Source organism: Neofelis nebulosa, chromosome 14 (assembly GCF_028018385.1).
Source record: "Neofelis nebulosa isolate mNeoNeb1 chromosome 14, mNeoNeb1.pri, whole genome shotgun sequence".
NCBI lineage: Eukaryota > Metazoa > Chordata > Mammalia > Carnivora > Felidae > Neofelis > Neofelis nebulosa.
In genome coordinates this window covers 40,813,669-40,839,802 of record NC_080795.1, presented here as the reverse complement: position 1 = coordinate 40,839,802, position 26,134 = coordinate 40,813,669, and the positions used below count along the sequence as shown (strand labels likewise).

The 26,134-nt window shown below is 44.8% G+C and overlaps 1 long non-coding RNA gene across 1 annotated transcript; it reads right to left on the bottom strand.

The window, feature by feature from the left end:
- LOC131494312 (uncharacterized) lies at positions 1-24,590 on the bottom strand. The gene is made up of 2 exons (XR_009253322.1): positions 24,430-24,590; positions 1-1,740 (listed from the first exon to the last, which is right to left on the bottom strand). It is a non-coding gene; the product is annotated as an uncharacterized LOC131494312 (long non-coding RNA).
- Positions 24,591-26,134: the final 1,544 nt, after the last annotated feature.

Below are 26,134 nucleotides of genomic sequence, written 5' to 3'. Positions count from 1 at the left end.
TAAACTCTAAAAGATTGTTTAAAAATAATTTTTAACAGCAGCTAGCATTTATAATATGATTTATATGTCAAGCACTATGCTAATTTTAATAGTTAATATCCCCAACATTCCTGTAAGATAGTTACTCATACCATCTCCGAGATACTTCTAGGATTTTCCATGCAGCAGTTTACAAGGTTTTTTTTTTAAATACATTACAATTTTAAAATTCTATCTCTAGGGTTCTTTGAGTATAGAATGGGGAAGGAAAAGCCAGGTGGCTCCACATGGATCACAAAAGGATGAAACCCAATTACACACATAAGGAGAGGAGTCTTGTCCAGGGCCCCACGTAGCACCTTGGCGCGACCCCCCAATTCCGTGTCCACTTTTGTCTCCACGTCCCGTCTACCGGTCTAGTGACAGACCCCCAAGAACAGTGCGGGTGAGCAGCCGCAGTGATTCAGGAACAGACCAAAACGAAGATACTCTCTGAAAGGGCACTTCCTGGGAACCCTGTCACTATGGGCTCCAGAGAGTGACAGGAAACAGGCAGTGCCGGTGGCTTCCCGGTGTCCTCCTGTGCCATCTTGACATTTCTCAGAGGGCATGTGCCCTGTCTGACTTGTTTCAAAACATACGCTCAATCTCAAATGCTTCTCAGGGATCCTCGAGCCTCTGGCTTATTACAAGAAGTATTCCTGCTATTCCAGAAATAATTTTTTCAGATCTGAGTGCCTGCTAATTAATAGTTGAGACTTGGCCTGTGAAGCCATGTTGGACTACGTCACGACTGTGGAAAATTCTGTTACAGCGGCCTTTTCCCTGACGCTATTATTGTTTTTAAAATGTTATTTTTTGTTAACTGTACCAAAGGATATATAGTCATTTTATAAAAATTAGAAGTCAACAAGTAAAAGGGGGAAAAAAAAACAAAAAAACAAGAAACACAGTGCCACTTACTTAATTAATACACTAGCTCATGTCCTTGTAAATATTTTTGCCTTTCCCTGCAAAGGGTTCACACGATGCAAACTATTTTGTGATTTGCTTTTTGCATCTAATAACATTCAACTAAGTGTTTTCCCATGTCTGTAAATGCACTGCTGTAACTCATATACCAGCATAGCGTTCCGCTCGCGGATACAGCTACTCTTAAAGTGAACCCGGTAGGTGCCATATCTTCTGATAACTCCGTACCAAAGCAGACATTCAAACACTTGGTTGGAAAAACTAAGAAAATCATGTTTAATGGTTGTTTGATAACAGTACATCAAAGAATCGGTTTGGTTACTTTGTCCCCTGAGACCAGTGCCTTTTTTTTTTTTTTTTTTTTACTGCATTAACTTAATCGGTCAGGAGCTCCGAGGTTCTGCGTCTAGATCCTAAATGTCCCCGGAAAGCTAAACAAAAATGTGAGATAAACATTTGAGGTAGGTTTTCCTGACGACAGTCAGAGCTGTCTGCTTTGTACTCCCCTCGCAGTGCGGGTGCTGACAGGGACCCTTCGGCCTTGTTGACTGTTCCATCCCCCATGTGACGTCATTGGACGTGGGAGGGAGGCGTGGAGGGGCGCTTACAGCCTGTTGCTCTTCAGAGGGCTCGCTCCTTGAACACACTTTATCTTGTCGCCGAAATAATCTTCTGTCATTTGTAAGGAGACTTCCTGGCAGTAATAGACGCAGTGCCTTCCTCGGTTTTCTTTCTTGTTTTACCGCGTCATGTGTAAGAGGATGTTCCCTTGCTTGCCGCAGCATTAGGCTGTTGGGGAGGGTGGGAAAGAAAGACAGGAGACAGTTGGCTAGAGCTTTTGGCACAAGAATTATCGTCTTCCCTTTCAGGAGATGTAAATGGCCGTTGCTGCTGGAGGTGTGACAGGCAGCTTCAGAACCCATCACCCTGCAGGGCAGCAACACATCTACTTTGTGAGCTTTCTCCCCAGCCTTCCAAGTGTGTGCTGTTGACCCCTGCGCCACCATCCTGGAGAGCTCAAACAGCAGGGCGACAGGTTCCCTGGAGGTCTGTCCTCTCATCTTGACCCCAAAGGCAGATCCCATGCTGCCGTCTCTGCCTGGCGCTGGCTGTCACAGAGGAGCCTCTGTCTGATGTGGGTACCTCTGTTTCAGATCTGCTTAAGAGCTTTGCCTCTCTGGTCTTTTTTTTTTTTTTTTTTAACGTTTATTTATTTTGAGAGAGAGAGAGATAACAGGGGAGGGGCAGAGAGAGAGAGTGTGTGTTTGAGAGGGAGAAAGAAAGAACCCCAAGCAGGCTCCAGGCTCTGAGCTGTCAGTGCAGAGCCCGACGTGGGGCTCGAACCCAGGAACTGTGAGATCAGGACCTGAGCCAAAGTCGGACGCGTAACCGACTGAACCACCCAGGCGCCCCTTGCCTCACTAGTCTTTAGACTCCTTGTGGTGAAGTAGGTGAGTTGGCAGTGGGAACAGAGCTGACTGTCAGGGACAAAACTGATGGATAAATTCAGAGGCAGAGGCCATGCGAGGAACGGAACACTCCCTTACAGCAAGCTTTCCCCGACACCTTCCCCTGGGGCACACGGCCCATCATCAGGAATGGGAATTAGCTTGTCACTTCTGGTCTGGACCTCCCTCTGGCTGATGGCTCTCAACCTCTCCCTCTAGGTCTAAGCTCCATTCTGTCTTCTCTTAGCTCACAGGCTTTTGCTCTGGACTCTAAAATTTCCCCCAAGTGATATTTCAGCAACTGCCCTGGACTCTTTCCTGTGTTTTGACTGCGTCATATTTGGCCTGTTTGTCATTGCCACCTTTTCTGACCTTGCCACCTTGGGCTGCAACGCCTTGCTCCCTAGGGAGGGTCCTCCACCTCCAGGCCACCGGCTAGACACCCGATTCTCTGCTGCTCTCTAGCTGTCCCAGAGGGAACTGCAGCGTCTGGGTGCAGAATTAATTCCTGGTGGGCTGGACCCCCTTCTAAAGACCTACCAGGATCCAGGTTCTGTGCAGGCCCAAAGCCCACTAGGTTTTCTTAAAAGCACCACCCTGGTCTGAGACAGCAGTGCCCGGGCCTAGGGCTTTTCTGCACACGTGTTGCATAAGCCCTGGATAAGTTCCGATTACCGGCAACCCTTTCCCACACGGGATTCTGTAGGACAGAAATAGAAAGGTAGAAAGGCAAATGAATAATCATGGGAGCATAATCTTCTCTCTGAATAACTGAAAACCACTGGATTATATCTGACCTCCTTTTCCTGTATCAGCTTTTGTCCTGAGGGAGACCATTACACAGAAGGGAGGGAAAGATCCTTTGTTTATTGCGTTTACCGTGTGGAATCAATTATTGAGAAGTGGTACATTTCTTGACTGGACGGTCACTAACGAGTAGCACTATAGTAATCCTCATCACAAATGATTCAGAATTTTCCATGAGAAGAGCATGAGACTCTTTGAACCACCAAATTGGAATGAGGGTCCATCTATAATCTCAGTGAGAACGAACAAGTCCCCAGTTCCACCGATAATATGGAAATTACCCACTTAATTATGTCAGCCAGAGAGAAGTGGCTTTTCCTTAGCCAAATTTGCATTTTATTTTGTGCTCTGATGACTGTGGCGGAGGTCATGGAATGTCTAAGAAGCGTTCTGTTCTCTGTGTGCGGATGTTGTGACGGAATCACTTTTAGTTATTCACAAAACGATCTTTAAAAGTAATAAAGAACATAAGACTGCTACCCTCATCCAAAAAATAGACAACGATGTAAATGGTCTTGTGTTCGGATTCTGGGTCAGACTGCACTGTTAGCTGATGACTTGGGACGGCTATTACATCTTGTTAAGAATTAAAAGGAATAATGCAAGTAAAGTGAGCACAGAGAGACACGGTGGGCACAGCAAGCCCTCAACAAAGAATGAGTTGAGGCAAGTATATTAGCTTCCTATTGTTGCTGTAACCTTAGTGGCTTAAAACAACACAAATGTATTAGCTTATAGTTCTGGAGGCCAGAAGTCTTAAAATCAAGATGTTCTTCTGGGGGCGCCTGGGTGGTTCAATTGGTTAAACGTCCAACTCTTGAATTTGGCTCAGGATTCCAGGGTTGTGGGATCGAGCCCTGAGTTGGGCTCTGTGCTGAGTGTGGAGCCTGCTTAAGATTCTTTCCCTCTCTCTCTCTCTCTCTCTCTCTTTCTCTGCTCCCTACCTCCTGCTTGAGCACGAGTTCTCTCTCTCTCAAACAACAAAAATTCTTCTGGAGGTTCTGGGGGAGACTTTATTTCCTTGCTCCTCATAGCTTCCAGAGGCTGCCCGCATTCCTACCCCTGGACCTATGTCACTCTGACTGTGCTTCCACTCTCACATCTCCTCTGACTCTCCTGTCTCCTTCTTTCACTTAGAAGAACACTTTTGGGGCGGCTGGGTGGCTCAGTCTGTTAAGCATCTGACTTTTGATTTGGGGTCAGGTCATGATCTCACAGTTCATGAGATAAAGCCCTGCATCAGGCTCTGTGCTGTCGGAGTGGAGTCTGCTTGGAATTCTCTTTCCCCCTTTCTCTCTACCCCTCCCCCGTTCTCATGAGTGTGCTCTCTTTCAAAACAAACAAACAAACAAACAAACAATCTAAAAGTAATTTATTTTTATTTTTATTTTTTTTTAATTTTTTTTTCAACGTTTTTTATTTATTTTTGGGACAGAGAGAGACAGAGCATGAACGGGGGAGGGGCAGAGAGAGAGGGAGACACAGAATCGGAAACAGGCTCCAGGCTCTGAGCCATCAGCCCAGAGCCTGACGCGGGGCTCTAACTCACGGACCGCGAGATCGTGACCTGGCTGAAGTCGGACGCTTAACCGACTGCGCCACCCAGGCGCCCCTAAAAGTAATTTAAAAAAGAAGAACACTTGTGATTGCCTTGGGCCCATGCAGAGAATCCAGGATAATCTCCTATCTCAAAATCCTTGATTTAACCATACATGCAAAGTCTCTTTTGCATGTTAAGGTAACAAATTTACAGGTTCCGAGGACTGGGACAGGACATCTTTTGGGGCGGGAGTGAAGGCACTATTCTGCTCATCTAGCAACTTATTTCACTCTTAGGTCTTTGAGGATATTTTGACTGCACAGACAATGGCACAGCTTGGATAAAACATAGGTTGGAAATGTACAAATGCTCAAGGGTTTTTGAGTTTGGGAGCATAAATGAGAAGCTGTTACCGGCATGCAGGTTGACCACTTAATTCAAAAATGGTTATTTCCCAAACTCCAATTGCGAAAGAACAATGGGGGTGAGCAGATAGGTACAGAATAAAGCTTTTTTGATTTGTATCACAGTCACTGGATTGAAAATGCTGAAAAGTTAGTGGTTGGGCTTGACTTGTGAGTGTTACAGTCCTTGGCCAGGTTCAGCCCTCAAGCATATTCTTCCATGGCCAGTGGTGGCTATAACAGTCCTGACTCCACTCCTGTGATGTCAACCTCTCATGCACTCCTGTATTGTCAAAAGGCATCAGCCAGAGTGGAAGTCAATCAACAACATTAGCCTCCTATCTTTGTAATCGGCACCAAAAAGGAATAGTCATATTTGGAGAGCTGTCTCATTGGTTACTAGGACTATAATGAATGATCAGAATCCTGGGTGATGAGGCTGGGAGGAACCTTGGAAATACTCTGCTCCAAACGCTGGTTTTCTAGGTATGAAAACAGGATTTGGAAAGGTTATGCAACCTGCCCAAGTCACTCAGGATTCTAGGAACCTGGGCTTCCATTGAAGTGTTCCTTCCATTGCTACAAAGAGTTGCCAACCTCTCCTAATTTGCATAATTAATGTATTCTTCTCCTTTGCATTTTTTAGTATAGTACAAGCCCTATATGCTGGTCCAGTGTTTCTCAAAATTTAGTGGGTATCAAAATCTCTCAGAAGAATTGTAAAACTGGAGATTCCTGGGCTCTACCCCCAAAGATCTGATTCAGTAGGTCTGGGGTAAGGTCTGAAAATGTGCATTTCTTTTTTTTTTTTTTAATTTTTTTTTTTAACGTTTATTTATTTTTGAGACAGAGAGAGACAGAGCATGAACAGGGGAGGGGCAGAGAGAGAGGGAGACACAGAATCGGAAGCAGGCTCCAGGCTCTGAACCATCAGCCCAGAGCCCGACGCAGGGCTTGAACTCACGGACCGCGAGATCGTGACCTGAGCTGAAGTCGGACGCTTAACCGACTGAGCCACCCAGGCGCCCCTGAAAATGTGCATTTCTACAAGCTTGCAGGTAATCCAGATGATGCTGGACCTTGCTTATGGAAGCACTCCTCTAGTCCCTCCTCCACATCCTAGGAGAGAGGGTGGCAGAAATTAAACAGGGAGGAAGATCACGGTCAGTTTCCACCATGCAAAGTACAATTATGCAATAGGACAGCAGTCTTACAAGCCATGCTATAGTCCTGAGAAATAATTTTCAATAAATTTCAATATCTGGAAATCTCTTCTTTTAGCACATAAAAAACACTTAGCAGATATACCTGTCTATAGAGTAGGGGGAATTGCTCTCCTTACCATTATGACTTAGATGGAACACAGAGCAAGGAGGATATGAAATAAGGAAGCCTTGTCTGTTTCCAGGCCCAGTCATTGCCGGAAGAAGATGGAAAATGAGAGCTAATTAACGAATGCCACGCAAGGGACTACCTTCTCCAGTCCTAGAACATCCTGGGCCTTTGCTAACTTATGTGGTATCTTCGCGCATGTTAGAATAAGGTGTCTTTTGGATAAAGGGAAGACAACAGGTACCCCTCTGGGATGATCAGTTGGAAAGAGGAGCCCCTTCTCCAAGCTGATGCAGCTCTAGCCAGGTCATGGCTTGGCGAGCAAGGCATGGGCTAGAATGAAACCCCTACTCCAACCACACTGAGGCACCTTGTTCAAGACACAGACTAACCACAGCAGCTTACTGTGCCTCTTCTCTGCCACATCCCTCCCCTTGGATACCGTCTTAGAATTAGGAAGCATTGAGGCTATCTATGAGCATTATGATTCCAGAGAGACTCAATATACCTAAATGGACTATTTAAATGATGAGAATGCACTAAGCTTTAAGCTGAGATAGGCCTATGATTAAAATTTTTATTCCTCCTGCTTAAAGAATAGGAACTTGGGGAAAAACCAGGCTGGCAATAGACTGAAATCTTTGGGAGATTGTTTGCAAAGATGGCCACAAGGACTCCTTCCACCCCTGTATGGAGGCCCCTCTGCCTTGTGACTTAGCTTCTCCTCCCCTCTAGAGAAGGAGCCTATTTTCTACCCCTTGAATCCGGGGTTGGCCATCTGACTTTCTTTGGCCAAGTTAGCAAACATGAAGCAAGCAGAAGCTCAAAATGTACTCGAGCACTGGGGCTTACCTTCTCTTTCACCTGTGGACTTTGAACACCATGTGAACAAACCAGATGAGCCTGTTGGAGGATGAGACACTAGGTGCAGGGACCGCTGAGAACTGCAAAAACTCTGCACACAACTGACTCAGACCAAACCCCTGCCCGAGTTGACTCGACCAAATACTAGCATGGCTTCTAGCAGGATCCTGCTCCTCTTGAGTTTCTATCTAGAAAAGCTCAAGGCTGCCAAAAGAATTGATGCTTTGTTCCAGCCAACACCCAAAGATAGGTCCCTGACTTCCCTTTCTCAGAGCATTTATTTAAAAAAGCTGATGATTATGAATCCTTCCACTGTCCCTTGCAGATGTACAGACATCTGGCCAACTCTAGAGTATCTTTCTCAAGGATCTGAAAGTCATTCCTTTACATTAAAAACATTTCTTTTTTAAATGTTTATTTATTTTTGAGAGGGAAAGAGACAGAGCATGAGCAGGGGAGGGGCAGAGAGAAAGGGAGACACAGAATCTGAACTGTTAGCACACAGCCTAACCTGGGCCTCAAACCCATAAACCGTGAGATCATGACCTGAGCCGAAGTCAGACACTTAACTGACTGAGCCACCCAGGCACCCCTAAATTTTTTTGGGGAGGGGGTTTGTTTAGTTTGAGAGAGAGAGATAGAGACCAAGTAGGGGAGGGGCAGAGGTCAGGAGAGAGGGAGAGAGTCCCAAGGAGGCTGGGTGCTGTCAGCCCAGAGCCCGACCTGAGGCTCGAACTCGCAAACCGTGAGGTCATGAACTGAGCCAAAATCAAGTCAGACGCTTTACCAACTCAGCCACCCAGGTGCCCCTAAAAGTCATTCCTTTAAAATGTAATTATCAAGAAGAATAGGACCTCTGTCTCCCAGTCTGTGGAGGGTGGGAGGCTAACTTTGCTAAACCCAGTTAGCAGACACAGGACCTAACCGCCTTTGCACGAACCACCCTTCCTACCCACTTTTGGTAATTTTTCACTTCCCTGACTCTACCTTAGTCCCTGCTCGCTTCCCCTCCCAATTTCCTCATTTTCCCTTTTATATGCAAACCAGAATTGAAAGCTCTGCTCTTTTCCCTACTGCAGTAGTTATTTAAAAAAAAAAAAAATGTTTTTACTGCTTTTAACCAATGTCTGGCTTTGTTTCTCTCTGATGGGCCCACGCTGTCCTGCAACCCTACCCTTCCCAGCTGAGATCCCAGACACGAGAAAAGCTATCTTAGACCATATAACTCCAAGGGATCAAGCCCAGATGAGAAGAACCACTCAACCAGTAATAAATATTTGAGAAACAATAAATATTTGCTCTTTGAATCTAAATTTTGGGGTGGTCTGTTGCATAAGAAGAGCTAACTGATACAATTTAAATTTTTTTTTTTTTTTGGTGCAAACTCAAATTTTAGAGTAGGTTAAATTCATGACTTCATTCCACTTGTTATAATATCTTGTATGCCAATCCTAAGAACGCAACTAAAAGTATGCAAACTAAGTCCATTAGCGTGGTTGGATTGCATAACAAAATACAAGGCAGATGGATTTTTACAACCGTTAATTTAACCTATACTCTGAGTTAAAACAGGCAGACAAGTTCACTAAGGGAGATAAATATCCACCCTCCAGGCAGGTGAAATGGACTGGCAGCAGGCTGAGCGCTCCAGGTGCCTATCTATTCTATTCAATTACCTCAACATTTCTTGAAGATTCTTACAGAGATATGACACCTGAGTGGGTTGCCGTGGCGTGCAGGCTGGATGGTAAGGAATTAATTACTATCAACTTGTTCCTAGTATATGCTAATATTGCCAATGGCTAACTTGCAAATTAGAGTGGTCCCCAGGTTCTCCCACTAGAATGACTATTCTGACCCACTTGCAGAGTCAGTGCTTTCAGGAGTGGGGAAAGAATGGGGCTGCCAAGAGGGCAACAGGACCTGCATGCTATTTCATGTCACAATGAAAAAAAAAAAAGATTCAGAACTTTGGTCTGGTTGGACTGATAGCCATCTACAAATCGACTGATTTACCAACAGTGAGGCAGGAATCTCTGTCATGGTCTCCTTGACTCTGAGCTGATCCATGCCTGAGCCTGTCATTTTCTACAGGGCTGGTATAGTCTTATTCCTTTATTTTTTAAAAAATATTTTTAACATTTATTTACTTTTGAGAGACAGAGAGACAGAGCGTGAGTGGGGAAGGGGCGGAGAGAGAGGGAGACACAAAATCTGAAGCAGGCTCCAGGCTCTGAGCCATTAGCACAGAGCCCGACGTGCGGCTCAAACCCCCGAACTGTGAGATGATAAACTGAGCTGAAGTCAGACGCCTGACGGACTGAGCCACCCAGGCACCCCTAGTCTTATTCCTTTTAATGTATGCCTTTTACTGTCGGTGGGAGGACCTTAATGGTTTTTGGTTTTTTGTTTTGTTTGTTTGTTTTAGCAAAATTCACAAATGCTATAAGTTAGATGTACCTTGTTCCATACAGATTCTTGGAATGTTCACTCATAAAACAGGTTCAGCTAAAAATGTTACAGGACCTGGTGACTATTTGGAGGGGAAGAGGTGACGGGGATGGGTAGTAACCAACTTGACGTGCTTAGTAGGTGCTGGTGAGGGAAACCCCTTTATTTATGACCCGGAAGACCAGTGCGCTAATTTATGAAGTTAACCAAATTTGGAAATATTTGTGACAAAGGTGAAATAATGCAAATGATGTTGACAATGGAAGAATCCTGGAAAAAAAAATAAAAATTATTTTCTACCTCAGGAAACATGGGAACCAATACCTGGAAGACACAGCAATCTAAAATGCTGACTCTGTAGATGGGAAAACCCCCAGAAATTGGCAAGTACGGGAGAATATTAATAAATGTATACATTGGCATAAAATATGCAATTTGTAAGCCACTTGCTTTCTGCTTACGAAGATTCTTTACAGCATTACTGGAATGTTCATTACATTGAAAATGGAAAATTATATCTGTAGAGTGTCATTTTTTGTGATTAGGCTGCTATGTATTGCAAAACCTATCAACCTAGCACACATTTATTAAGCACCTACTATTTTCCAGTTCCTGTTCTGAGGAAGCACTGGAAACCGGCCATAGTCATGCAGCAAAATTAGTGCTATAAGAAAGGTAAATACTTATGCGAGAGGAAAAAAACACTTTTGCATTCATTCCATCCTTAATTCCTTATACACATGTGACCTGCCAAACAATTTTTGCAGCCAAGGAGGCTCAAAAAAAAGCTGATTTTACATCACTATCGTCATTACCATTGTCACCTTCCTACTCCTACTTCCTACTCCTGTGGCGTGTGGTCTCACCGGGTTCGGAGGCACCACTCCAAAATGGACGACGCTTTCCAGGTCTGACTGACCACAGCCCCTCCCCCCTGCTGGAAAGGAATGCTCCCTTCCTCCCTCATCCTTGGCTTCTTTTCCCTGGGCTGCCTGCAAGACGCCAGAGACTTAAGATAGGTTTTATTTATTCTTGTCTCCTTGAGGTTTTGCTTATGTGTACTTTCCAGTTTCTAAAGTGCTGAAAGATATATTGTTTTTTTTTTTTTTTTTTAAACCGGCAGCTGATTGCCGAGCTACTCACCGAAGAACACATCTTAAAAACAGATTGTTGCACATGTAGCATCTGCTTCAGTTTAGGCTTGTCCTTGTTCTGCTGTTAGAGCAATCGATCTTGACCTCCAGGATTTGTCTCACCTAACGAAGGTTGCGGCAAATGTGATTTTCGCCTCAATTTTTACATTTTTAGAAGGAGGTCTAGGATTGCTTCAATACAGGTTAAATCCACTTAATTGAGCAAGCATTTTAAGGTCCACTGCATCAATAATGAAATCTCCGAGGTTGGAGGCCGAGGGGACAGCAAGGATGAATAAGGCAGTCTGTGCCCTCTGGGAGACTTTGATTTAATTGGAAGGTAGGTTGTTTCGTGTATGATTGAGAGCAGCGTTCGGCAACCTTTTTCTGAAAAGAGTCAGAAAGTAAACATTTTAGGCTTTGTGGGCCATAGGGTCTGTCACCAGTACTCAACCTTGCCTTTGTAGCATGAGAAGAGCCATAGACAATAGTTGGGAAAAAAAACGGGTGTGGCTATGCTCAAATAATATTTATTTACAGGGGTACCTGGGTGGCTCAGTTGGTTGAGCGACCCACCCTTGATCTCAGCTCAGGTTTTGATTTCAGGGGGTCATGAGTTCAAGACCTGAATTGGGCTCTCCATTGGGGGGTGAAGTCTACTTAAAAAAAAAAAAAAGTTAAAAAAAAAAAAAGTTTATTTCCAAAAATAAGCAGTATGCCAGATCTGGCTAACCAGTTGGAGTTTGCCATTTCCTAGCTTAGAGCAAGGTCTTTGCCATCAGAATGCTCATTTTATAGCCCTCTGCCTCTAACTGTGGTGGGACTGTGGGCATTCCACTTAACCCCCCCAAGTCTTGGATTTCATATCTATAAGTGGGGATGGGAATAAAAGCTGCCTCCTGGGATTGTTCTAAGGTTTAATGAGATAGGGCTCACTGGCTCCGGGTTGGTTCCCAGTAAGAACTCAATACATGTTGACACTTACTGCTAAGCCAGGAGCCCAATCAGAAGCTTCTTCAGCAAGGACATGTAGCAGTGATAACAGCTACAGGAGTAGAGAAGCGGACTCTAAACCATTAAGTGTTGTAAACAAATTCTCTTTGAAGTGGGAGACTGATACAAGGCCCCCCGGAGAGGGGTATGAGGACCAGACAGCCTTCTGAGATGGTCTCAGATCTTTCCAGGCAAATATGGCTGGCTTTTGCTCTGTTCTTATTATATTTTGTGCAGTCCTCCATTAGAGTCTTTGGAGGTACCCCTGAGGTCACCGACAGCCAATGTCTGTCCCCATTCCGTTGGGAACCCCTCCTTCTGGGATCCCAGGACCGAGAACAGGACTGGGCTCACGTTAGGTGATTAGTAAGTATCGCTCCCATATATTTTTCAGTGTTTAGGATTCCATACAGGTATAGAAACAGCTCTGCTGTAACAACCCTGAGCTCTGCAAAGCCGGTCCAGTTTCCAGGGAGTTTTGGATGGACGCTCCAAAAATGCTGCTGTCATCCTTCTTTTCACTGCCGCTCCTAAGCTGGATCTTCACCATTCCAAGGAATGTCTGTTTCCTTTCTTTCTCAGGGTCAAGGACCGATCCCTGTAATGCTTACAGGATGTTCTTGAATAGCCAATTGTCCTCTGATTATTAAGTGAATAATCTTCTTTTCATTTCACAGAAATGAAAAACAAGTTAAAATGTCAAAGTCAAACAGTCTGAGCACGGCAATTTTCTACGGTGGATGGAGGCCATGCCACCGTGCAGAGACCCAGATAAACAAAGTGAGTGCAAGCCAGACAGCCAGCTTTCCATCATATATATATCCAGTAGGCATTCTCTAGCGCCTTCCTGGCACAGTCTGGAAGGAAAGTGCCAAATGGGGACACGGCTGACATCCACCTCAATTCTAACAGACACAGATCAATGGACCCTGGCACCTGGTTCATCTCTTATTTGAATTGCTTTTGAAAGCTCAGGCTAGGGAAAGCCAACAAAGTCTGTGACACAATGTGCTATTGGTCTTTGCCAAATGCACTTCAGCTGTCTGTCTCTCCGTTATGGTGAGTCACTCTAGACTGGGGTGGGGTGGGATGGGAGGGGGAGGAAAGGAGGCTTCTTTACAAAGAGTGCAGAGGAACTGGGGTCACCACATCCCAGTTCTTTGTGCAAGCTGGGCATTGTTGCACGCTTCTATCTAAGTCACAGAGTCAGGAATGGAGCAGAAGGGAAGAATGGGGGCATGGGAGAGGAAGAACAAAACTAGCATATGTCAGCACATGGGCAAGGTTAGTGCTTGATGCTGATACACACGATTGCAGTAAAGTCCCACAAAAAAGCCCAGGTTCTTCATACCAGAGCACTTCTCTACCCCAAATCCTAGATGTGAAGGCAATGACCAGGTTTTAACCAATCTGCACAAACTTCATTGCCTCATGCTGTCCCCAGCGTCCGTCAGCACTTGCTATGTCGGCTTTCCTCAGACTTGGCATTCTCTCTTTTGCCACAGGACCTTTGCATATGCTATTCTCATGATCTGGAACTCTCTTTTGACCTTCCAGCTTTTTAATCTAAGTAACTCATTATTTAAATTTTTTTAATGTTTATTCATTTTTGAGAGAGAGACAGACAGACAGAGTGTGAGCAGGGGAGGGGCAGAGAGAGAGGGAGACACAGAATCCGAAGCAGACCCCAGGCTCTGAGCTATCAGCACAGAACCTGACGTGGGGCTCAAACCCCTGAACTGAGATCATGGCCTGAGCCGAAGTCGGACGCCTAATTGATGGAACCACCCAGGTGCCCCTAAGTAACTCAATATTTAGATCTCAGTTCCAGTTTTTCTTCACCAGGAAAGCCTTAGCTAACTCTGAGGTATAGGTCAAGTATCATAGTTTTGGGCTGCATTTCTTCTCTTCAAACCACAGTTTGTGATCACATGTTTATTAGTGGTAAGTAAGTAGTTAATGTAGTGTTTTATTCCTATCATTAACACAGTTCCTGGCTCCAGAGCTGAACTACTAGGATTTGGATCCTACCTCTAACACCTACCAGTTTTGTGACATGGGCAAATCACTGCATCTCTGGACGCCTAGTTTCTGCATCTATAAAATGGGGGTTAGAGTGGAGTCAATGTCATAGAGTTGTTGGGACGATTAAGTGAGTAACACATTCTTAGGTGTTCATGCTGCTCTTCTCCTTGGTGTTGACCTTGCTTGGATTTCTGCATTCACAGATGTAGCAGGACCTTGGCTTTAACTGTTCCCAACTCCCTGCTTTGACCAACTGGATTTGCTGTTACATTGGTTCATTTTGGCCTGGTCCGTCTATGATTTTTTCTCTTCTACCCCTGACCCCATCTCCAGCCCCAAAACTCAACTGAACTGGCGCTGGCTTGAGTCCAGATTGTGACCACTGCTCTGGAAGGAAGGGAGGGAGAGGGGATGACCAAGTGGAACTGGACAGACTCAAGCTCTGACCTGCAGCTGCCTCCACCACGGGCTGCAGTCAGTGAGGGGCGGGGAGCTGACAGGCAGACAGGACGCGGAGACTCTCCAACACGCTGCCCTCGTGGTGTCTTCTCTCACTCCCCTCCCTGACCTGGCAGTGTTCTGTCACTGCTCTTGGTGGATGGCCTGAGCCCTGTGGTCCTGAAAGCAGCACTGAGGGGAATTATGTTGGTGGAGGGTTTTCCACTATAATCACTCTTCTATTACCATGTTAGGATTGCATGTTTACATGATGCAATTATTTCATTTCAAATTAGTTTGTAATAAATAATTTTTTTTATTAAAAAATTTTTTTAATGTTTATTCATTTTTGAAAGAGAAAGAGCACAAGCAGGGGTGGGGTGGAGAGAGAGGGGGACACAGAATCGGAAGCAGGCTCCAGGCTCTGAGCTGTCAGCACAGAGCCCGACGTGGGGCTCGAACTCACGGACCGCGAGTTCATGACCTGAGCCGAAGTCGGATGCTCAATCGACTGAGCCACCCAGGCGCCCCTGTAATAAATACATTTTTTAAAAAATTTTAAAAAGGGTGCCTAGATGGCCTCAGTTGGTTAAGCATCTGACTCTTGATTTCATCTCAGGTCATGATCTCACAGTTCCTGGATTGAGCCCTGTGTTGGGGTCTACACAGCACTGAGCTTGCTTGGGATTCTTTCCCTCTTTCTGCCTCCCCTGCACTCACTTGTATGCTCTGTCTCTGTCTCTGTCTCTGTCTCTGTGTATCTGTCTCTCAAAATAAATAAATAAACTTAAAAAATTTTTTTAATTAAAAAAAATTAGTTTTTAATTATAAAAGCAATAGAAATGTCCATGGTTTAAAAGTTCACAGTGATTAGATGCACAGAAAAGTTATTTTAAAAACTCTCCTCCAACTTACATATAAGTGCATATCCCATCCCTCCTTGGGGGTGTCCACGGTGTATTGTGTGTTCTTCTAAAAAAAGTATTTGCTAAACATGCAATTTATGCAAAAATATGTATTAATACATCCCTTTCTACACAAGTGATATACATATTGCCCTGCACAAGGTATAACTTTGTTTCATTTTATTTATTTTATTTGAGAGAGAGTGAGCATGGGGAGAGGGGCAGAGGGAGAGAGAGAGAGAGAGAACGAAACCCAAGCAGGTTCTAGGCTCAGCACAGAGCCTGACACAGGGCTCAATCCCACAACCCTGAGATCATGACCTGAGATGAGGTCAAGAGTTAGACGCTCAACCGACTGAGCCACCCAGGTGTCCCAACTTTGTTTCATTTTAAAAGATGAATACAGATTGAAGAAAAAACAGACATTCAGAATACCACTTGTCAACCTGTATTGATCCTTCACATATTATTGATATATGACACATTCTTTTCAAGGTAATAAAATTCTGTTCAGAAAATTCAGAAAAGTCGTCACTTTATTTTTTTTTTTTAATTTTTTTTTTCAACGTTTTTTATTTATTTTTGGGACAGAGAGAGACAGAGCACGAACGGGGAAGGGGCAGAGAGAGAGGGAGACACAGAATCGGAAACAGGCTCCAGGCTCTGAGCCATCAACCCAGAGCCTGACGCGGGGCTCCAACTCACGGACCGCGAGATCGTGACCTGGTTGAAGTCGGACGCTTAACCGACTGCGCCACCCAGGCGCCCCAAAGTCGTCACTTTAAAACCAAAAGGAGTTTTGGCCTTAAATGGATATTAAATAGTACTTGTACAGGGTATGGATTTACCAAATGTTAGATATCGTCACTGCCACTCCTGTTATCATCATTAGTATAGTCTAGAAGGGAAGGCTGTGTGAGAGCAGCTGATTACTCCTTCCTACGTGTCACTACTAACCCTTGTATATATTCTGCAGTCACATCAGCAGTTCTAGATTTATAATTGTGTGTTTGTATTTATTCCTTTGGAGTCTTATTTCTCTTTCAAGCCCCAAGGGCTCAGTAGTGCCTGGGATATAATACACAATCAGTCTTTTCACTGTCAATCCCTTTGTAAACATTTGGCTTCCACTCTTAAATATATATAAATAGGCAGCCAAGGATCATCAGTTTGAAGAGAGCTAAGTCATGGGCTCCAGGAAACAGGGAACCCAACACAGGAAAGAGATGAAGAGAATAACCAGTATGATGGTGGAAGTTAGTTCTGCTGTTCTACAGCAGGCCTAGAATGAAACCAGGGGAGATAGGGCAAAAGAACAGAGGATTGTCTCCCAGGGAAAAGTGTAATTAACAGGTCAAGATGAGCTTGACCATATTGAGGGGAATTTTACAGTGTTGTAAGTGAATCTGCTATAAATTAATGGTAAGTACTTAAAAAAAACCCTAAGGGAATAAAAAATAGCACAAGCCTGAACTCCAGGAAAAACAAGATCTATAGGAAAGCAAATTAAATAAACAATGCTTGCAGAGTAAAAAACATGTAAACACACAGTAGTAATTTAACCAAAACTTGGGATATAAATATACTTGGAAGATAGTAAGAAGGGGAAATCGAGATGGGAGAGAATAAAGCTTTTTTTCCCAGAGTGTGTAAAGTCAGTAGATAATGTCCATAAAATTGGAAGGAAAAAAAAGTAAGAAATATTTGTAAAAGCATATTACTTAGCATGAATTTTCCTCAAAAAATTAAAAATAGAATGAACATATGATCTAGCAACTCTACTTTTGGGTATAATCTCAAAAGAATTGAATGGATCTCAAAAAGATATTTGTACACCTACGTTCACTGCAGCATTATTCACAATAACCAAGAAATGGAAACAAACCAAATGCCCATCAATGAATGAATGGATAAAGAAACTGTAGTATATACATACAATGGAATAATAGGCAGCCTTAACAAAAGAAGGAAATTCTGCCATTTACATCAATATGAATAAGCCTGGAGGACTTTATGCTAAGTGAAATAAACCAGTTACAAAAAGACAAATATTGTATGATTCTACTTATATGAGATATCTAGTCAAAGTCATAGAAAGAAGTAGAATTATGGTTGCCAGGGGGCTGTCAAGGCACTGGGGCAGCAGGGCAGAAATGGAGAGTTGTTCAACGGGTATAAAGCTTTAGTTTTGCAAGGTGAAAAAGTTCTTACGTATCTGTTGCACAGCAATGTAAGTATAGTTAACACCACTGAACTGTACTTAGAAATGGTTAAGAGGATGAATTTTATGTTGTGGTTTTTTTTTTTTTTTACTCAATTAAAAACCCTCATTGACAGTTAAAATTTAACAGCACAGGTAAAATATGTACATTTTATTGTGTGTAAATTATAGCTTTATTTACTTGAAAAAACCAGAAAAAAAATCTCGTTACTTAGAGAAAGCACTAGAAAAAACAGCTCTTTAAAGAAAACTCTTAAAGAGGCATTCTCTGGTGGTGGGCAGGGGTAGGGCAGGAACTACCTGTTCATATTACAATTAACTATGTTATGTTCATACATTACACCCCCCCAAATAATAAACATTTAATTTAAAAAATTCATTCAAGGAAATGAGTCAACACTAAGCTTTCAATGGAAAAATGGATCAAGGTTATGAGTCAGGAAAGAAATACAAAAAACTAATGAAAATAAGGAAAAGTGTTCAAACTTATCAGTAACCGGAGAAACTCAGCAACATACTATTTTTCTATGAAAATAGCAGATATTAATAAAAAATTCACATAAAGGCATGGATGGCCTCTAATAGGACAACAGTTCCATACATTGTTGGTATAACCCTCAAGACAGCACGTTGAGAATGTGCAGTGAAATTGTTATGGAAATTGGTCTGGTTTTGTTATGGAAATTGGTCTGGATCACCAGAAAGAAGAACCAAGCGGTACTCAGAGATCTTGGGAGGAAGGAGGTTTTGGAAGGAAGGAGGTTTATTTTACACCGGTGGGCCCAGAGGAGATCATTCTCCAGAGATGTGAGCCCAGAGCATCTACGGAGGGGACAATTTATAGGCTGTTACTTCCGTATTCCTCATTAGTAGTAATTTGGCACCTGAGGCAAGCAGGGTGGGAACAAGAACCTGGAAGGGAAGTTTTCAGGCAGGGACTGAAATTCCCTTATCAGTTCTGTCGGCCACCATATAACAGGGTATTCCCTAACAAAATCTTTAAAGATATTCATGACTTTTGACCCAGTGCCTCCTTTTTAAGAATTTGGCATAAACACAAAATTGAAGGGTTAGATCAGAGAAATGGACAAACGAAAGTGTTCGTCACGGCACTATTATTTATAATGTTTTATTATGAAAATTTCAAACCCAGAAAAGTTGAAAGAAAAGTACAATGACCTCTCATATACTATCTACCTGGATTCAACTAGTGACAGCATTTTGTACTGTTTGAAAGTAAGTTGCCAATATCCTGACACTTCATCCTCAATATCTTATGCCAGTGATATTTATAATGGTAAAGTGTTAGAAAGAACCAAAAGTATAATGACAAAGGAATGCTATATAGGTTATAGGATATTATGCAGACATTACAATGATTTTCATGATGCATTTGCGATTATCTTGAAAATACTCAGAGCTTGTGGCTACATAAGTAAAGCAGAAGTCAAATTGTATGACCCCAAATAGAAAACACCAATAGTTAACAGTGGGTATGTCTGGGTATTGGGATTGATGAGGGAACTTGGGGCCAGCTGAGGGCAAAGTACAGGCTAACAGCACCCCACCCCGAGGTGGGATATATGTGGTAATCCCCAGATACTCCTGGCTACCCAAGAAAAAAGGAATGGTGCTTGCCATGGTGATGTGGGAAACAAACGAAAAACTAAAGGCAAATGAAAAATTAAATTCCCTTACTGCCTACGGCCCATTGACAACCCCTTGAAACAGGCAGAGTGATCCTCTAGGAGCTCAGATGCCTCGATGATGACACTTTACTAGGCGCAAAAGGGAATTGTGGCTTAACTTTATCCTGACCCCAGGATCCTGTAAGTCTACTTTAACATATAAAAATACCTTTGGAAACTTCCTTTATCTCAACTCCCCCAGGGTATATGCTGGCAATCATACTCCAAGCTTATGGCCCCTTGATATATATCTGAAGGGTCTCGTGTCTGAGGTTTTACTAAACGGTAATAAATGACCTTTTCCTAATAGCAGCTAGCCTTTCAAGGTCCTGGAAACCTTGCTTCCAAAATTCCTTAGAGACTTACTGAGGGTATATAATCAGTTACCCGCCACAACCCTAGTGCAGCTCTTTCTGCCCACGGGTCCTGTCCCCGTGTTCTAATAAAATCACCTTTTTGCACCAAAGACGTCTTTAAGAATTCTTTCTTGGCTGTCAGCTCCGGACCACCCAACCATCACCCCAAAACCCCATCAGGCATTATAGGCAATTTTTACTATATATATATATTTATTTATTTATTTAGTGTTTTATATACATATATATATTAACACTATATATATATATATATATATAGTGTATATATATATATATATATAGTATATATATATATATATATATATATTTAGTGTTTAGCAAAAACAAAGAACAAAAATTCCCAAATGACATTTTATTTTATTTAAATTTACTTATTTTTAAATAAATTCAAGTTAGTTAACATATAGTGCAGTCTTGGCTTCAGGAGTAGAACATAATGAGGGAGCATAAGGGGAGCTGACAGGCCACAAACACCCCCCCCACCACCACGCCGGGTGGGATGTGTGTGACATTCCCCAGGCACTCCTGGCTGCCCAAAAACAAAGGGAAGGGGAAAAAACAAATGGAAAGGGAAAAAACAGAGATCACAGTCCTTCAGGACCTAAGTCTCCATCTTCCCTCCATAGTGATGTGGGAAACAAAGGCAGAAGGAAATGGCAGATAGAATTAAATTTCTTTATAACCTGCAGCCCATTGGCAAATACTTGAGGCTGGCAGCGTAAAATGCTTCTCCAGGAACTCCCTACTGTCTTATGTTAATGCTTCGCTAGAGGGAAAAACAACCTGAGCTGGACAATAGTTAGGCCTCCAGTATCCTGTGAGTCTTCTTTAGCATATGAAAATCTCACTGGAAACTTTCCCTGGACTTTACCTCCCCCCCCCAACCCCATAGTATATAACCAGTTTCTCCTCATGGTCCCAGGGTAGCTCTTCGTGCCCATGGGTCCTGTCCCTGTGCTTTAATAAAATCACCTGTTTGCACCAAAGATGTCTTCAAGAATTCTTTCTTGGTCGTTGGCTCCGGACCCCACGAACCCCACGGTCACCCCATAAAACCTCATCAGAACCCAGCGATTCATCTCTTATATATGCAAAAAAGAAATTCCAGAGAAGCGATTTGTCCATTCAATGAATATTACATAGTGAGTTCTTTCCTATGTGTCCTGCCATATGAAATGTGTCATGCTGTCCCCACGACAAACCCCATTTCTGGCATCAAAACACCAGGGGCTGTCTGCAGGGGCTCCTGGGTGGCTCTGTTATGCCCAGAATTCGTGATCCCCAAATACCGCCAGGGAGCCGAGTCCGATGTAAAAGCAAAAGAGCCTTTATTCAGGCTAGCTCGAGCTCAATCCCCTCCCTGCACCGAAGCAGCGGTGAGATACCGGGGAGAGAGAGCAAGTTTCAAAAGGACAAAGGTTTTATTGGGGCCTAGGGGCAGTTGGTGAGGTAATGGCTATGGCCTCAGCCGATTGGCTGGGGAAGGGTCCGAGTCCTGTTAGGCATGTGAGGGGGGATTACTCAAGGGGAGGAGGTGTGGTCAAGGTGAAGGACACAGAACAAGATGGAGTCGGCCGGCGTAGGCCCGCCCTTTCAGCTCCATTGTTTAAGTGTCTGACTTCAGCTCAGATCTTGATTTCATGGTGTGAGGGTTCGAGCCCCCGTGTGGGGCTCTATGCTGACAACTCAGAGCCTGGAGTCTCCTCAGATTCTGGGTCTCCCTCTCTCCCTGCTCCTCTCCTGCTCACACTCTTTCTTTGTCTTTCAAAAATAAATAAATGTTAAAAAAAATAAAAATAAAAAACAAAATCCAAACAGTAGTCTGCAGAGGCCTTAGTGAAGTCTGCAGTGAGTTCTTCCAGCCTTTTGTTGACTGTTTGCCCTTTAGAGAAGTTTGTAGGCTGCACATCGTGTATCAGAAGATATGAGGAAGTTCCTATCTGGGTCAATCTGAGACTGTGCTTATTACTATTTTTCTAATTTCTGATGATCCTGGAAATTATCCTGAATTCCAACTGCTTGTGTCTCTCTATTGGTCTTCCATTTTTTTTTTTAATGTTTATTTATTGTTGAGAGAGAGAGAGAGAGAGACAGAGCTCAAGCAAGGGAGGGAGGGCAGAGAAAGAGAGGGAGACACAGAATCCAAAACAGGCTCCAGGCTCTGAGCTGTCAGCACAGAGCCCAATGTGGGGCTCCAACTGACAAACCGTGAGATCATGACCAGAGCTGGAGTCAGACGCTTGACTGACTGAGCCACCCAGGGGCCTCCGCTGGTCTTGATAAGGGAGCGTAAGGCAAGCTGAGGGCCAAGTACACATACCCACGCCCCCTCACCCAAGTGGGACGTGTGTGATATTCTCTGCACACTCCTGGCTGCCCAAGAACAAAGGAAAGGGAAGAAAACAAGTGGTTAACTGATAGCGATCACAGTCTTGCAGGACAGGAGAATCCGTCAGTTTACAAATATCTTAGTAAATTACAAAAAAAAAAAAAAAAAAAAGACAATCTTATCAATAGCCTAATCTCCAGAAACCTATAGACTCAGTTTCCTGGAACCCCAACATCACCCTCCCCTCCATAGTGATGTGGGGAACAAAGGCGAGAAAGAAATGGCAGGTGAAATTAAATTTCCTCATAACCTGCAGCCCATTGGCAAATACTTGAGGCAAATACAGAGTATAATGTTCCTCGGGGAACGCCTTAGAGTCCTAATGTTAACGCCTCACTAAGGGAAAACAGCCTGAGCTGGACAACAGCAAGGCCTCAGGTGTCTTAGGATCACATCTCTTCACATCAAAGTCCTCCTGGAGGCCTCCCTTTTGACTTTACCTCCCCCAACTCCATAGTATACAAGTGTCACTCTCCACAACCCCAGTGCAGCTCTTCCTGCCCACGGGTCCTGTCCCCGTGCTCTGATAAAATCACCTTTTTGCACCAAAGACGTCTTCAAGAATTCTTTCTTGGCCGTCAGCTCTGAACCCCCACCATTCCAAAACCCCATCGATCTGAATCTCTCTCCCTTGCTCCTGCCTGTCCAGCTCACACAGGCCCCCTGGAAGGTCTTGCCTGAATCCTGAGCACCTGATACCCCTGGGGAATGGGAAAAGTGACTCTCTCACCTCAGGCCCCAAGTGCTGCATATGCTGTCGTAGACGGAGCTTCCACAGTCTCTTTTCCTGCTTCCCACCCTGGACTTTTAGCTCTAAAGAACAGAGCCTGTCTAACCTCGGTGTCCCCAGGACCTAGAAGAGAGTGGGGCTCAGCCACCAGGAGTTTGAATGCCTACTCTGTCATTCTTTTTTTCCTGGAAAGTATTTACAATGACTCCAGAACATCCCCTAGCCCATTACGGTTTCTTAGCCTCACTGAGAGAAATTCTGGAAAAAGGGGTGTATTCCCATCTGATCAGTGAGCGAGAGCTCAGGATTTTGGTCCTGTCTCTGGTCACGGGCCTGGGTAGGGGCAGCATTTTGTCTGTCAGAGAGAGACAGTTTGGGACGACTCGGATGGTCTTCTGGTGGGAGGAACGCAGCAGGGGAGGCATCTGAAATGCAAGCTCCTTCCCACCAACGGTGAGCTGAGTCCACTATCAGCAGGTTCAACTCCTCCCTGGGCTTGCTTCTTCATCTGTGAAATGTTAAGTCTGGACTGGGTGACTCCCCAGGTCTCTTCAGTGTGAGTCAGAGCGGGCACCCCACACCTGAGCCCACATGGGAGCACAGAGGATGCCCTTGGCCCAAAAGCCTCGGGAGTTCCCAACAACCCCGGAGAAGAGAAGTTCAGAGCCGGTCCCACCCTGGTCAGGTCTCCTCCCACGTGGGGTGGGGGTGGGGTTGGGGGGAGCTCCCTTCCAGAACATAGGAGGCCCCTCAGACTCCATCCCCCGCCCCCCGTTTGGTGGTGCGACCGACCGTGGCTGGGGGTTTCAGCGTGCAAGCCTGCAGGCCCAGTGTGGGCTCCCTGCCGCAGGGACTGCCAGGATCATTTCGGCGTTGTCTGCAGACCCCGACGCACACAACTGCCTAAGGAGGAAGGTTCAGGCCCCAGGCCTCTGTTAGCTGGGACCTGCTCTCCGGCCTTTGCCCCAGCCCCCCACAGCAGCCCCCAGCCTGCCAAGCTGCTGGGTCCCCCGTGAAAGGACGACTTCACTTCAGTGGAGCCTGGTTTGGGGTTTGGTGCTTTTGAATCATTTTCAGAAACAGAAAATGGACATCGCTTCACCCTCCCCTCCCTCCCCTGGCACATCCTCTGCGTCTCAGCCCCCCGTCGCGAACGAGTAGATGTAAAATCGGGCAGGAAGATCGGGCATCATTTAGAAGAGAGCAGATTTACGTAAAGGTCCCTCCAAATGTAGCTATTTTGAAACACTTAGGCTGCTGCGGGGTTTGAGAGGATGTCGTGTTGGAACGAGCACTTCCTGTGACAAAATGGGAGAAATAATTACCCTGCGGTTCTCCGGCCGACAGCGCTATGGAAACCAGTGACCTGCTGCACATGGCCTGTGACTAATGCCGACTGAATTCTAAAAGGCATCATTTTGCAAAAAAAAAAAAAAAAAAGCAGGATAATAATAAAATTCAGAAGCTTTCTAATATGACGTTTATGACTTTTCTCCTCATATGCCGAAAATATTTTTCATTGCTGAAACCCAGGGCTCAGAGACTGAGGACCCCAACTATTAAATATCCCGAACTTTGAATATTACTGATTTGTGAAAGAAAAAACAAAACAAACAAACAACAGAGGACTGGGGAGGGGAGGGAATAGAGTTCTAGCTTCATACTCTAGAGAAAAATAAAACCAAGAACATAATGCAGTGTCCTTACTAGTGGTTTTATGAAAACTCGCTCACCTGGCTGGCACAGATGCACACTGGCCGACACTTCCGGGGTGAAAGCCTGGGAGAGGGGCCAGCCCCGACCTGTGGTATCAGTGTGTATCCCGTGTTGGTGCCCCTGCACTTCCACACTGATTTCCTGCGACCCCTAGCGCCATTTGAAAACGGATGACGTTTTGCCGTGGAAAGTTCCGCTCTTGGAAATACGCCCAAACTTTTGACATGGGAAAATTTTTACATCTATTGCTTAACGATTCCCAGCACACACCATAACCCCCTCACCAACACACACACACACACACACACACACACACACACACACACACACTTTAGGGTACTTTAGTTCACCCTACCGAAAATAAATTAATTAATGAAAAACAACAAAGGGGCTTTATTTCTCACAGTAAAGTAAGAGGAGGAGAAACCAGCAGAGCCCTAGTTCCCTGAGGAAGAAAGTGGTCTTTGCTCAGCTCTTTCCCCATAGGGGAAGCCCTTCCATTCACTCCCTCCCTCCCTCGCTCCCTGGGAGTGGCTAATCTGGTTGTGCAGCTCTTAAGACACCAACCGACTGGGTCGTTCACCAGGGACAAGGGTGCTGGGAATTAGCGGCTCTCTCTTCTTCTGTGTGTTGCTGAAGCGGTAAACAGATTCAGGGCAGACCTCCTGCTCATCCTCCCTTCTCAGTGGGGAGATTGCTGAGGTCTTGGCCAGCTCAGGGGGGGAGCTTCGCAATCTCTCCTCATCTCATCCTCCAGGGGCCGTGTGGGGTGCTTCTCTCCTGTGCTGCCAGCTGGAGGGTGATGAATACCTGAGAGCTGGATTTGCACTTAGGAGGAAACTGAGGGGCTGCCCCTCAGGACCCAGGTGGTGGCCACCTTCTCCGATCCTTTTCATGGTCATTTTGCACAGAGTGATGCTTCTCCAACTTTCACAGCATCAGGATCACTAGAGGGCCTGTTAAAACACGCACTGCTGGGCCCAAGCCGGAGTATCTGGTTCAATAGGTCTGGAGCGGGACCTTAGAATCTGCATTGCTATTATGTTCCCAGGTGACGCCAATGCCACTGGGCCAGCAACCACATTTTGACAATCACAGAGTGTCACAGACACGAGCCTGGCTTATGATAGGTAGTATTTTTTAAGTTATTATTTTAGAGAGAGAGAGAGGGAGAGAGCACACATGAGCAGGGGAGAGGGGCAGAGGGAGAGAGAATGTTAAGCAGGCTCCTGGGTCAGCGCAGAGCCCAACATGGGGCTCCATCCTACGATCCTAGAATCATGACCTGGGGCAAAATCAAGAGTCAGACGCTAGGCTGACGGAGCCACCCACACACCCCTTGCTTTCTTTTACAAATTGTGTGTTCCTGGGTACCTAGCCGAGTACCATCAAAACCTTCCTCTGACCACCTGAACCCTTTCCTCCACCAGCCATCACTTCTCTCCAGGACTCCGCTTAGACGTCAGGTCCTCCGGGAAGTCTGTTGGATCCTCGTCTAGTTCTGAACCTCTAGGGCTCTATGCCCCTCCTCTGCGTTCCTGTATCTGCCCAGCAATCCTCCTTCACAGCACTCGTCATTCGTCTTATTTGCTTGAAGCCAGACACTGTCCTCATGCTGACTTGTCTCTAAGCCCGGATCATAACACAATGCTTCATAAGTATGTGTTGAGTCCACTTACAACTCCAAGAATCAAATTGAACTTGGCACCTCTCTCATGATGC